Source organism: Melozone crissalis, unplaced genomic scaffold (assembly GCF_028551555.1).
Source record: "Melozone crissalis strain CALT ecotype California unplaced genomic scaffold, PUWL_Pcris_2 ptg000061l_1, whole genome shotgun sequence".
NCBI classification, from domain to species: Eukaryota; Metazoa; Chordata; class Aves; order Passeriformes; family Passerellidae; genus Melozone; species Melozone crissalis.
This window is the reverse complement of record NW_026535839.1, coordinates 75440-87877: the sequence shown is the minus strand read 5'-3', so window position 1 is coordinate 87877 and position 12438 is coordinate 75440.

Genomic DNA, 12438 nt, shown 5'->3' with positions numbered 1-12438 from the left:
ATTGTGAGGGACTTGATTTGGAAGCCAAGTCTCCCCTTGTGCTGTTCTTCTTGCCCTTTCCTTGTGCATGCACTGTGATAGTCTACGATTACTGGGTTTCCACAGAGCAACTTTCCAGAATCCTCTCTAGAATTCATTTATTTGTAATGGCTTTTCTGCTTTGAAGCACGGGAAGAATTTCTGAAGATTCAGTCAGTTCTGGTATTTGGATTTGTCTTTGTCTTCCTGAGCTGGGGTCTGTGCTAAGTAGCATTTACTTAGCATTGATGCTTGATGTCGTTAGCTTGTGGGTAAATACAGGTCAGTTTTACTCTGAGTTTTCTTTGTACAGGGGAATTGGCTTTTTGGTTGCAAGAGGGAGTCTACAGTAGAGTCAGGGACTATCTAGTGTGTGATATGAAGCTGATGATGTCAAGCAGCAGAACTTACCCAGAGCAAGACCAATGTCTTAGCATGGACACTGTTTTCTTCTTGTAGTACAAGTGTGACTGCTAGATTGTACTTTGCTTGATCAAAGCCACTGCAGATCTACCACCACCCACGTGACCTCTTAGTGAGCTTCTAGATCTAGTTCTGCATTGGATGCACTGTCTTGCATAGAATTTCTCTTGTTAATGAGAACGCTGAATGTGCTGTTTTGATAAAATGCTTTTATCAGCTGCTGTTCGGTGTTTTCAGCAGGAAATGCTGGAATGTAGTTTCTCTTCAGTATCATCTGTGGGCTTCATCATGCAATTAAGCAAATGGTTAAATCTTCACCTAGCAGTAGAACCCTGTTGTGTTTGGTAAATGTTTAGAGCCTTTTCCTAATCTGCCTGGCCATAGAGAGAAGTGCAGTAACAGAAAATGATACTTGAAAGTGGAGGCTAAAGAGGGTGGTATGTGTGTGTCAAACTTCATGTGCCTAAAGGTTATCCTAAAATACCTGTACCATGACATACAAAGTTGAAGCCATGACTGCCTTTTGAAAAGAAATGTTTTACTTTCATGCTTTGTTGTAGGATGAATCACTGTTCTGCTGTTGGAAAAGAAAATACTGAAATGGGGTTTCCTGTGTAAGAAACTTAATGATTTGTTGCATAAAAGGGAAAGTGTTTTCTTGTTTGGCAATAATCCTCCGTGGTGGGTAAGAAATATGAAAATACATGGGAGACAACTGTCAGGTTTTAACCCTTTACACTTTACCTAAACATCATTGTAACCTACTTTTTTAAAATGGAGTTTGTGATTCTCCGCTTTACATTTCTGGGACTGATTTCCTTTAGACTAGAATGATTTCCTTGGTATGTAGAGCATATATATAGAGAGGGGTGCTAGTGTTAAAATTGCAAAGCTTTTTCTGGGGAAGTTTCACCTTCCCTCATTTTAGTGAATTGATTTCCACTCATTGTGCTTTTGCAGTGCTGGGCTTTTTTTAATACATCGCTCTTGGAAGTATGACTCCTTCACAATATACTTCCTTGGAAAATAAGAGAACCACCAACTTTCCAGAAATGGTTATTTATTCTGTGCCATCTTAATCAGCAGGAAATTTAGTGCCTTAGTAGAAAAGTAAGATATCTATGGAGAGCTATGCTGGTTCTCTGGTCCACATAGAGCATTGTATCAAGGAGGCTCACAAGTTAACTGTGAAATGTCATTGTGTGTTTGAGAGCAGCTGTTGAATTGAGCTGTTTCCTTTCTGTCTTCCAAAGTTGCATATAATGCTGTAAAGTGTTGCTCCCTAAGAGAGAAATCTGGAGAAAAAAGTTGTATTATAATGGGGACACTGTATTGTCACATTACTGCTTACTGGGCAGATGCTGAATGACATCTCTATGTAACTGGTCTGTACTATAGCTTTTCTTGCTTTAGCCACTAGGAATTGGTAATGTGCTATCTGGCTGAAGCACCTTGAGGTGCTGCTTTGTGAGTTGTCTTGCAAAGTCAGAGATGTGAAAAACCAGGAAAAGCACTGCAAAGTTACATGAGCTTGTAGAACCATAGAGGTGTCAGAGTCGGAAGGGGCCTCTGGGGGTCATCTGGTTCAACCTTGCAACTCAGTCAGAGCCACCCACTGCCAGTTCCTGTGTGCTATTTCTGGTCTGGAATCTGATGACCCTAAGGGCTGATAATATGTGCAGAAATGCATATGCTGCATGGGAATGCATTTTAGTGTTATTGAGGAGAAATGTTTCCTGGTCACTTTTCATCTGGAATTTGGCTCTGTTGCAAGACCCCATAAACATAACTCCATTCTTATGCTCCTTATAGGTACTGTTAAGAAGCCTAGAGTCTCAAAAAAGATCTTGAGGTATGCAGAGTAAATTGTGAAAACAGTTGGTATCAACAGTAAATGGAGACAGTAACTGCATAGCAGCTAAGAACCTTTCCTGTGAGACAGATAGATTGATAGATAGCATTAGAGTAGAAAATGAGCTGTGTATATTACAGAGCTGTCCAGTAAATACTGCTAACTTTCTGAGCCTCAAGCAACACTTAAACTGTGCATTCTACAGATGAGAGCTTGATTTCTTTTTTGAGCCTGAGTTCTTGCTTGGAGTCAGTCTCTGTCTCCTCCCTCTCTCTTTCCCCCTTTGCTTTCCCCCGCCTCCCCATCCCTTTCAAACTGGGCTTGAGCTACATACATTAAGATTCTTCAAACTTCATCCCTTCAGAGCAATAAAATTTTACTTTTACTTCAGCAGGCAGCTGATCTGCCCGGAGGACCAGATGAATATCAAGCATCTCTGGTCTCTTTTGTAGATGCATTACACTGGAGAAGCAGTAGCAGGAAGCTTCAGAGGATATGTTTGCCTGGGAAATTCTACCCTCTGTCCCCTGCCAAAGCCTGCATTTTTGGGCAAACCAAATGCTGGGCTTAACTATGCTCATATACACAGTTATCTGTAGGATCCCACAATTCAATGTCAGAATTTCTAGTGCTCTATTTCTGATGATAATAGGAATTAAAATAATATGAAGTGAAAAGAAACAGTTGCAAGTTGGGTTTTTTTGGTTTTTTTTTTTCTGTTCTGTTTTGTTGGGGTTTTTTTGCAACTTTGCAGGTAAATTCAGGTCATTGCTATTTATATGCCTAAAATCTTTGCCTAAAGCACCTTGCAAGCTATCTGTTACTTTTTCTCTCTTTCAGAGCTCCTGCTTTTCTGTGAATTGTTTATGTTTTTTATGTTTATTCTTATTAAGCAAGGGCTGGCTTCCATTCTACTGACTGTGGAGATTTGAAATATACTGTATTAGAGCTTTAATTTAGCCTTTTTTTGTTATTTAAACCTATGACCTAGATTGATACATGTAACTGGTACAACAAGGCCTAAGGCTAGATTCGCAGGTGAAATGTAAGTATCTATTGCAAATAGCATAGGTTGACATATTTCCCTTTTCTTGCAGTGGATTCTGGCTGAAATGTGCTTACTGCAGACCCTTTGGACCAAGAGCATTCTGTCAGTGTTTAACCAGATCATATCAGAAGTAGCATTTATGGGAATAATGCAAAAATTAGTGAACATTAAAGGAGCAAAGCTCAAGTCTTCTGTAATATATGACTGACTGAGAATATGTAAAACACTAAAGCATTTCTGGCCACAGTGGAAATGCATTGCTATATTGACTTAAAAAGGTAGGGCATTCAGTCATGGTCTTTGTAGTAGGTTTGGGAGGAAAGTTAGTCTGGATGGCAAGCATATAAAGTTTTACATACCAAGGAACTAAGTTTTTATCACAAGTAATACTTAGTAACTTACCAGAAAGAAGGAAGTAAAAAAATTGACTAAAATTATAAAATGAAGAGAAATTTTCATGATTGTCAAACCTAGTATCGAATATAAACTTTCTGTGTTTGTGTTGCTGCCTTATTTGGGAAAGCACTGCATTAATTAATTCATCATTTCTGACTCTTACATTATTTCTGAAATTAATCTCAAATTAGCGATGCTTGGGTTTGACTCGGCATTTTAACATCCTCAAGTCCCTGTTAGCACAGTGCTGATCTAAAGGCAGTAAAGCACTAGGAGGGTTGTGAATTACTTTTTGTCCACTAGAGGGTATAAGCATAACATAAAACCACTGAACATGAGAGAGCAGAGACATGTCTCATAACAGTTAGCTCAATTATGGCAGTTGAACAGCAATATTTCCTAGGTATGAGTGAAGGTCCTCCTTGGGAGTGAGAGGGAAAACAAGCTGGGTTTCTAATGGAGAAATATTTCATGAAATAATACTGCTATTAACCTCTGACTGAAAAGGCTATTCTCAGCATTCTTATTGAGCCACTATCCAGTAAGGCTTGCTGAGACAATAGCGTTACAGAATAACTGTCCTCACTTTTCTATTTTTGTTGTATATTCAAACCATTTTCTAGCTGTAGGGAGCAGCTCTGAAAATGGCAATGTTTGTGATTCACCCCCTCCCTGCAGCCCTCTTCCCCCCACCAGCTTTTGTAATTAACCAATTGCTGTGTGTTCCTCTACTTTATACTCTGAATTTTAGTAGTATTTCCTGGTAAGGATGAGTATTTTCTTTTAGTTGGGTCTGTTTTCTCTGAAAAGAGAAGCAATTTTAATCTAAAAATACAGATGTATCTAATGTTACTATGGTAATTTGTGACCATGGCAACAGAGAGTTAGCATTCTGAAGAACAGACACAGATTTGGTTGGTTGTTTTTTTGTTTGTTTTGTTGTTTTGGTTATTTTTTAAAGTCAATTAATGGTGCACGCATTTCACAAAATAAACTTGACTTTTCATATTTGTTAACCATACAGGATAATATGAGTCCATGGGATTTTGACATTCTTAGATGGAAAAGCTGATATTAGAACATAATGTAACAGTATGACATTCTTTCCAATGTTGAGAAATTCTTTTATTTGCAACAGCATAGATGGAGACTTGCAAACTAAAGGAGGATCCAGGACATACCAGGAGGTTTCTGTAGGAAAGAGAAACAGTATCTAGAATAGTCCTGGGGATTCTTCAATGTCAGACATCGGGGGAAAAACATGAAGAATAAAATATATTGAATATGTTTCTATTTTCCCATCATACGATCGGCCTTATGTAAACCAACGTAGTGCTTTTGGGCAGGTGCTAAATTTCAAGTACAAGTTATGGATTGCCCTGACATGCCCCACCCCAAAAGCATGTAGCGCATTCTACGAAACATTTAGTAATGATTTAAAGAGTTATAAGAAATTAACTTCTTGTTGAGGGAGGTAGGAATTGGCTTTTGTGGCTAAGCCTTGTATGTAGTTTATTTATCTCTGCCTATATAGAACTAACATAAAGGCTCTCTACTGTCAACACTCAGTGTTGGTTTTATAGGAAGTGTGCTGATGTAAGTTTAGCCAAAACTAAAGCACAGATTTTTTTTTCCAACCTTTTCCTTTTTCCTAGGTTCTGTTGGGGAATCTAGCAACTGAATGGAAATTATAACATTGTTGCTATCGCTTGCTTATTTGGGGTGATGAATATATTGAATTAAATAGAATTAAGCAGCATTTAATAGTTTAATTTTTGTAAAATTAATTTTGTAAACAGCTATTGTGACCATTCTGTATTTACTACAAGAATACGGTAACTGATGCCTGGAGCCATTGTAGTGCGGGAAGGCTATTACCGCCAAAAAGGGAAAGCAGAGAAAAGGCCAACGCAAACTGAATTAGTTCAGCTAGTCCAGTGTCCTGTCTCTGATACTGCTCAGTTTATTTGATGATCAGAGGGTAGTTTGGAATTAAACACACATTGGAAAATGCCTCGTTACGACACTGTCACTTTTTTACCCATGTGCTGAAGCACCGTGGTCTTAAATGACTGAGTTAATAGAGTTTTCCTAAGAGGAGGAGTTGTTGAAAATCTGTAACTAATTTTTGTGGTCATTAAGTCTGGTCACTTGCTGCAGTATAATGACTTAAATGTACAAAACCTAAGTCTTGTGTTGTGTTTTCTTCTTAGGGATCTTTTAACAGTCTCTTTTTTGAAGTGCTTATTTTAAAGGGCCCATTGCTTATCTTCCATTTCTATCCAGAGTATAATACAAAAGGTTTTATCAATGCAGATGTGCTCTTGTTCCACAGGATGGCAACTAGTCCTTATTTCTGTTCTCAATTATTTTGACATTTCCACTGGAAATGGCTTTCCTGGCTAAGTTCCCTTCTGACGTATCAGGGTCATACACATGGAAAGACAGCCCTTCTGTTTGGGTTGGAGACTATTTGGAAAAGCTCATTTTACTATGTCTATTTAGGCTTATTTATCAACTTGCTGAAGATTGCTGATGAGACCAAAAAGGCATCATCTAAGGACTAAATTTTGAACGCTACTTCTTGCTACTGTCTCATGTGGGTCTCTCTGGTAAGTGGTACTCCCAGGAACAACTGATCACAAGTCTATGATGGCACCTGTAAAGAAAAAGTTGCTGTGGTAAGGTTTAGTTATTGATGTGGGTGAGAGAGAAAGATTCTGGAAGTTATTTATTCACTTTTGATTTCCAGTTTATTTTGACAGATAAATGTCTCAGATACTTCGAATTTTAATCCCTGTGTGTCATCAGAATAGGCTTATAGATTTATTAGTTGAAGGTACGGTTTTTTGTTATTTTTTAGTGAGTTTACATACCTTTCTCCCCCCCTCATGCCCCAGTTTCTTGCTACTGATGCCTGTGGATATTATTTTAAAAAATGCTGTTTTGTTATCTTTTCAAATTGTGCTCCTAAATCATTTTAGTTTATCTTCATGTCTTATGTGATTAGTCTTCTGCCTTTCCACCTCTACATTGTTGAATGAATAAATATATGAAAATAAACACAAAGTCCTGCTATTTCTGCTATTTGCCTTAAAAATAAGGCAAATTTTGGGAATCTGGTTTGTCCTGGCATTATACAGGAACATAAATGTTCCTCACTCTCAGGTTGTGTCCGCTTCCCAGCTGTTAACTGAGGACTCAGATACCTATCACAAGTGTATTTGTTAGGTGGCCTTTTTGTTCCTGCAGAATACTGTTGCTGTTAAGCATCTAGGAGACCTATGTGAATTGTAATGGCAAATAACTTTTGGGGAAGACGGAAATTGGAAAGCATTCATGTGTGCAACTTTAGAGAATGGTGAATATCTTTTTCGTGGTCTACATGCAGAAGCACGAATGTTTAATCAGTACTGCATAGCTGCTATGCCTAGGCATGAAACATTAGAGTGGTCAGGAAATAAAAATTGTCTTGTGGAGCCGGGTAGCAAGAACTCAGCTTACTTACTGGAAAACCTGTGGTAGCGACAACTGGCAGAGGGTATGTGAAATTACAAGGTAAAAATAGGCTGTGAGAAGAATTTTCTGTAGCTACCAGTAACAGTTGTTCTTCCACAGACCCAGCTAGCAGGTGAAGTGGGTAGCTGGGAGCTAGCAGTTGTAGTGGCTGGGATAAGAGAGGAAATCAGCTAGCAGGGTTCTAGTGGCATCTTTATATTTGGTGTTTTGGTAACATATGTCTGAGGCTGATGAACTGTGGTCTCTAGCTGGAACTTCATAAAAGTAGTAATGGACTGAGTGTTTTGGATTCAGTTGAAATCCTTTTTGGCTTTGAAATTCAGCTTAGTGGTTTCTTTCCTTCCCAAAGTAGACTCTTATGTAGGTGCAGCCTTTCTCTTTTTACCCCCTAGCTGTCAGTTTTTCCTGCCAATGCAATGAATCAAAGAATCATAGATTGGATTGAGTTAGAAGGACCCTTAAAGATCATCTAGTTCAACCCTTACTGCCATCCTTCGAACTCTGTGGATGTCCTTGTGAAGGAAGCAGATTTTCTTCTGTTTCAGCCAGCTCAGATTGGGCATTCCTAAACTCAGCAGTTGAAACCTGAAATGTTTATATAGTAAATAGAAAGTGTTTGACTATATTTCTGGGCATATGCAAAAATGATATGGTTATTTTCCTCTTTGTATATGTCTATGACATTTTATATCCCCACTTGCTCCAACAGCAGTTGACCTGTGCAGAAGGATTACAGGAACAGCTGCACTGGGTTTGGACTTTGAGTTTACCTGTTTATTAGAATCATTGGCAGCTCTTGAGGCTAAGGTTCTTCTTCTGGGCTAGCAGGCTCCAGTGGAATTGACCACTGAATTTGTGAGTTGCTAACCCTAATCACTTTTTTCCTTATCTTTCATGAAACTCTGACAAGCCAAGGAACACTTTTCATCAAATTGACCTCACAGAATTCTTAATTGCATCCTCCTTTAGTTTGAGTATTACTATGCACCTTAAAATTTTAGCATAGTTTGTTTTTCTAACTGTGGAAAAAAAAATTAAGCATGGGAGATATGTTTCACTCAGCTTTTGAAAATGCAGCTTCTGCTTTCTAATGAGTTACCTAATACACTTTGCAGTGAAATTTCCATCCTTCCCCTTGTAATTGCACACAAACTCATTATTTTTAGCATTACTTGACAGATTGGTAAAATTAAGCCATTTGGGAAGGGAGGAGGGCTGAAATTTTGTAGAAATTCCAAACAGCTCTGCACTGAATCATCAGTCCCAAGAGCAGAGACATTCTATAGAAATGTCAGACAGTCCTTCTGGCATATTAATGAGGAAGCAGCAATGAGTTTTCAGTCATGCTGATTTTAAAGTTCTTGCTCAGCTTCCAATAAAAATTCTTAGCATTCAATAATAGAACAGTTTAAGCAAATCCAAAATCAAGATAAGGATGCAATCCAGATTTGGACTATTTCAGTCATGAAGTAGGAGGGGAACCTTGCCTCTAGCGATGTGTTTGTGTGTTATTACAATCACACTCCTTTCCTCAGCTTTTACAATCAAGATGAAGAAAATCCTGTAAGTCTACGACTATTTTAACTACTGTGAGACTTTTCCTATTGGAAGATTGTGAATTTTAGCTTACTATATACTTAAGCATTGGTTTATCTTTCAATACTTGGAAGAAAATTTTGCCTTCAAATTTTCTTTGAAGCAAGATTTTTGCTTTAGTTTTAAATTTTTGTCACAGATCAACCTTGAGAAATGAAAGGAAAAAAATATATGTTCAGGAACCGTAACTTACTGAAGAGGTAGGGTGAGAGATTAGGTAGTTAATATGTGTGTGATTTTTTTTTCTCAAAGGATTTAATGTTTATTGAGTGCAATGGAAAAAAACTCCCATTCACGTACTACTAAAGTTTAATGTCTAGAAATAAAATGAAGTGCAAATGGGAACGTTAATAGAGTGAGTTCAATATAGGTGCATTGTGTTTCTTCTTATTTAACAATTACAAGAGGAGGTGTTGTCAAATTCTTGTATTCTATAAAAATCAATTCTTTGGGCTTCCTTAGTCTGGGAATAAGAAAAAGTAAATTGACCTGTTTTCATTGCAAGAGCTGAAGGTTTGTTTCCAAGACACGAGTCTGTAACACCATAATTGCTAGCTTGTAGGATTCGTTGCTGTGACATGTCTAAAATTAATGTGCTTATTAGATTTCAATTCAAGTATTTGATTTTTTTTCATAGTATACATGGTAACTAAAAATACTATGGTAAAGCATAAAAAATCCAAGACAACTACTGCTCTTTCCTCCCTTCTCTATTCACCTGGAAAATGCAAAAATTCTAGGAGCAACTTTACCTGGTCTGAGCTACAGACCTGATCCAGCGTGTATGTAGTACTCTACAGATGCATTGCTGCATATTTGTACTCTACATAACGCAGCATTTCATAGAATTGTTATTGTGATTAACCACAGATGGATGTCTCAGTCTTGGTGGTGAGTAACAATATAACACAACATGTAATTTGGAAGTCCGGCTAGAAGGGGAAATTATTTCTGGTGCCCTTGTACTTCAGCAGTCTTCCACTGGTCTATGGTATTTCTTCATCCTCCTAACTATTTATCTAAATTGTCTTGAGTTACTACCAAGTCAGTTCAAAATATTACTTTCACTTGTCCCCTGCCTACATTTGCCATTAAGAGAAAACAGTGGTGTTTAACTATGTCCACAAATCCAAAACTGTTCTGTAACTAGTACATGCAGTTTTTGCAGCACCTGGAATTAACAGTTTGAAGTCAATTGCTTATAAACTGACAGTGTTGGAGATGTAATAGAGCAACACAACATAACTTCTTTGATCTAATCCAAAGACTATGCTCAGTCTATGATAATGTCTTTGCCATCTTTTCTGTGGTAACATTCCTTCAGTGGTCCACATTTCTGGGAGAGTCAGTGTGTCAAGAATGGAAACGAAAGATGGAGGACAATTGTGTGAAGGAGGATACTGGTTAACAGAAGAAATTGGCTTTTCCTGGCTCATGTATAAAATATAGAAAACTCCAAACAAAACTTGTCCCCTGGGTAGAGGACACTAAACATCAGTTCAAGCTAATGAGATTGGGTTCCTCAGATAATAGTGAGATTGTTTGCTGATATCATGATGTAGTTACAAAAGGACCAGGTGCTAAATACAAAGTATCAGAAACATGAAAATGGGGAAAATCAGTGTCCTAACAGAAAAGATTGCAGAGCAGATAAGATTATTTGGGGATTGGGAAAAAAGAAAAGGAATGGTGGGAGCAACTAGGGAATCCAACAGGAAATTAGAGGAAAGAAAGTTCCAAGGTAGATAATCAGAGATGTTTGATCCAGAAGCAGACCTTGTGGGAACTTGACATGCTGGTGTTTGTAATTAATGAAAAGTCTTTAAAGAGAAGTCTGGAAACAATATTCCCTAGCAGATGTCCCTTTTGGCTTATTCTCTTATTCTTTGAAGCTTTGCACAGTATATCTTAAGAATGTATTGTGGAAGACAAAGTTATGTTCTGATACTGAAGTATGGACAGCGAATTTTTCCCACAAGATAATACAGCTACTGGCATAGGTGAAAAATAGAGGTAACTATATGATGTTGGACATGAGATTTGCATAGAGCATTCCTGACTCTGTGCCCTCTCCTATTGGTTTGGCAAGTTCCATTTGAAAGAGGTAGATCTCCAAGATGTAGCTCTATGTTTGTTCTCTGCCCTGGTTTTGAGGCAGTAAAAATTTAGATGGCCTTTTCTTTTCTTTTTTTTTTTTTTTTTTCTTTTTAGGTTGGTGAAAGCTAATTGAACTTTTTGTTCTGATGAAAAGAGAATCTGGGATATTAAAGTGAGCTTTATAGCGGGATGTGAGTTAATATCATGGTGATTCCCTGAGCAAGTGGGTTGGGATCTTCAATTAATTCCTGCAGCAAGATGAGAAATCAAGTTTCCATGGATACTGAGCCAGCAGCAGCACTGACACTCACAGCAACTGCAAGCTTAGTTTCCCTGAAGCTTGCTTCCTAAGGAGGATTTGCCCCCCTGTCACCCCTGCTCTGTATTCCATATTAGCAAATTAAAAATTTCAAGACATATGGACATTTGAGGAATACTTAGAGACAAAAAATACCATCCCCTTACCTAGAAAATTGTGTACAAGAAATGCAAGTGACTTGCATAATTTAAAGTACAAGTTGGAAAAACCTAGAAGTAAGCCGATCATGAAAGCAGCAGTTAACAAAAAGTAACAGAGGTAAAAGTGTAGTTCCACCGTGTGGAAACGTATTTCATAAAGGCACAGTGATTCTTTTATTGGCACAATATCACAACAGATTAGTTTGAATCAAAAAAAAACAGTGAAAAAATAAACATGGAAAGGTATGTTGAGGCTGAGTATAAAGTAGTTTGTACCAGCCTCTACTAATAAAGCAAGCAAAACAAAACCAAGGATTCATTTTGGGTAATTTTTAACTTTGAAACCATTCTCTCCTCTTGTTCCCTGATCCCACTGCATTTTGCACTCTATGTCCTGTCAATACATTTCTTGTCACTGAAATGTATTGAGAGACAATATATTTGATAACGACGGACTTTCAAGGAGACCCAGTGTATTGCGCCTGTTTATTCACTAGACAGAGCCAAAACTGTTAAATTTTTAAATAAAATTGTGGCTGCTCAAGTGGCAGTGTCTTATTACATTTCTGTGCTTTCACTAGGAACATTAGGAAGAGGTGTTACAAATTTATTAAAATACTGCCATTTTGGAAAGACATTTCAAATACTAGTCAATAGTAGCAAATTCTTTGGCCTTTCAAATCATACTACCTAGAAAAAAACCCAAATGTCTGGCTAGATGACCTAAAGAGATCTTGGATCTCAATAGTAAAAATGTAACAACTTCAATGTAATTCCCACATACCTAATGTTGTATTCAGAAAAAGAAAATTGAACAGCAGAAGAGGCGTTAGGAAAACTCATAACAACAGGCAATATCCTAGCTCAGTGCACAGGTTGTAAGTCATCCACGGCCTCTGCGGTACTTCCCTGAAGCCAGCAAGCCTCACCAGAACAGTGCAATGTTGCAAAACATTCTTTATGACTGTAACTTAGGTGCAGCTCAAGCTAGTTACACTGCTCTGTCTGCAACTATAAAAGCAGGTCTCTT